This window comes from Eptatretus burgeri, chromosome 3, assembly GCF_056783735.1.
Source record: "Eptatretus burgeri isolate ZD-2024b chromosome 3, Ebu_testis_v1, whole genome shotgun sequence".
Classification (NCBI taxonomy): Eukaryota; Metazoa; Chordata; class Myxini; order Myxiniformes; family Myxinidae; genus Eptatretus; species Eptatretus burgeri.
The window spans coordinates 74,833,120-74,835,619 of NC_140963.1; the positions used below are offsets into that span (position 1 = coordinate 74,833,120).

At 47.9% G+C, this 2,500-nt stretch overlaps 1 protein-coding gene across 4 annotated transcripts in view; it reads right to left on the reverse strand.

Moving 5' to 3' along the window:
• Positions 1-2,500, reverse strand: part of LOC147030197 (leucine-rich repeat-containing protein 3-like) — a 95,755-nt gene that overhangs the window by 40,486 nt on the left and 52,769 nt on the right. The gene's annotated exons all lie outside the window — the stretch shown is intronic.

The following is a 2,500-nucleotide window of genomic DNA, read 5'->3' on the forward strand; positions in this document are numbered from 1 at the left end:
GTGTTGGCGCAGTGGTTAGGGCAGCGGCTTGGGATCCAAAAGGTCCTGAGTTCAAGCCCCGTTGGGCCACTGAATTAATACACCAGGGGGTTGACTCAGCTTGTCATCCTTCCGAGGTCGGCAAAATGAGTACCAGTATACTGGACGGTGTATTCCCTGGTTAAAATAGGTGTACCATATCCCTGTGTCGTAAGAGGCGACCAGGGTTGCGTCAGGAAGGGCATCCGGCGTAAAACATGTGCCAAATCACAATGCGGATCATACGGATGATCCGCTGTGGCGACCCTTAACAGGAGCAGCCGAAAGAAGAAGAAGAAGAAGAAGAAGAAGATATATATTGTGTTGTTGTTCGTCTTTCGGCTGCTCCCGTTAGGGGTCACCACAGCGGATCAGCCGTTATGGTCCGCATACTGATTTGGCATAGGTTTTACGCCGGATTCCCTTCCTGACGCAACCCTGGTTGGCTTTTACGACACAGGGATAAGGATTGGGTTTCGCCATGATTCCGGGCTGCCCTACACCCTCTCATCGCGTGGCCCAGCGCAAAGCTCCTGTCCTCAAGCGATCCTCCAACCCAAGCCTCTGAGTAGCCGGATTGCAGGCGCACGCCACTACGCCCGGTATATACGAAGTGTGTTCAAAAAGTATCCAACCTTAATTTTTCGTGCGTAAACAAACGAAGCTAGGGAGGCGTGGTTTGGTGCACGTATGTAGGTGATCCTAATCCGTATGCTTGAATATTTTCCCGCCTGCAGAAGCTGTCAATCGCCGACAGACCGCCGATGAGTGAGGAAGTGGAAGTGAGCGCCGTCGGATTTTCGTTTTTGACAAAATGACGGATCAATGTGGTCTCATCGCCAGTGAGCACTGTGTTGAAGAAGTTTGGATCGCTGTTCACAGTCTCCAGCATGTCCTGTGCGATCTCCAAACGGTGTTGCTTCTGCTCGATCGTTAGCAGCTTTGGCACGAACTTCACTGAGATTCTCCTTAAGCCCAAATCCTCAGTCACAATGGAATGAACGGATCCAATGCTGACGCCCCCCTCGTTTGCAAGTTCTCTGATCGTGATTCGACGATCCCGCATCAGCAGGGTCCTCACTTGGTCAATGACGATCTCATTTCAGGATGTTGAGGGCCTACCAGAACGTGCTTCACTTTCCACTGATGTTCGACCATCTTTGAAGCAGTTGTACCACTCTTTTATCTGTGTGGTGCCCATTGCTTCGTTCCTGAAGGCCTGTTGAATCTTGCGGATCGTTTCCACTTTAACTTGGGAATCGCCAAGCTTTACACAAAATTTGATGCAGTAGCGTTGTTCAAGTTTTTCCCTCATTTTGTCAATAACGAAAATCCTACACTTACACTTCCTCACTCATTTACGGTCTGTCGGCGACTGACAGCTTCTGCAGGCGGGAAAATACACTGAACAACAAATTTCAAAATTTTTTTTTTACTGGAGATGTGTAAAGTGATTAAGACTAATTTGGGTACGCTGATTTCAAAAATCATAACCGTTTTGCTGTATCACGTCAGGATTTTCAGGAACAGAAATATTCCCATTGCCTAGAAGTCAGGATTTCAATGAAATTTACATATGTCTTTAACATATCTATTTCGTACAATTGTTGTTAACTTGTGTTATATTTCTTTCTTTCAGATAAAGATGAGTAGGCGTTCCTGTACGAATCATCCTGACAACTTCTGTTATGTCTGTGGTCGGTATACCAAAAAAGATCAACAGCGAAGTATATCTACAGCAGTGAAAATGAAGGCCGCCTACTTTCACTACTTCGGGTGTAAGGTGGGGGACTAAGAACAGAGCTGGGCACCACACATCTGCCGCACAAGCTGTCACACAACCTTGACTCAGTGGTTGGTGGGCAAGCGTGCGAGCATGCCATTTGCGGTGCCCATGATATGGCGTGAGCCGCAGAATCATCATGATGATTGTTATTTCTGCTGCACAAGCATCGCCGGCTTCAACAAGAAGAATAAAGGTCACATCAAGTACGCTGACTGCGTCTCTGCTCGTAAACCTGTGCCTCATGATGACGAGAACCCCGTTCCAACACCTCCAGCTGATCAGAACATAGCTGTAAGCAGTGGTGAAGAGGATGGTGATGATGAACCTTTTGAACCCGACACTCAAGAATCACACCTTCTGAACCAGGGAGACTTAAATGATCTTGTAAGAGATCTCTCGCTGTCAAAGGCGAAGGCAGAACTGCTTGGATCAAGGCTGCAGCAGTGGAATCTACTTGAACCTAACACCAAGATATCCTTGTTCAGAGCACGTCACAGAGACATGGCTGAGTTCTTTGAGATGGAAGACACGATGACATTCTGCAGTGACATCAACGGTCTGTTGAAAGAACTTGGGTGTGATCACGATCCTGCAGACTGGCGCCTCTTCATCGACTCGGGGAAGAACAGCTTGAAGGCTGTTTTGCTCCACAATGGCAACGAGAAACCATCAGTCCCACTGGCTCACGTGTTCGGC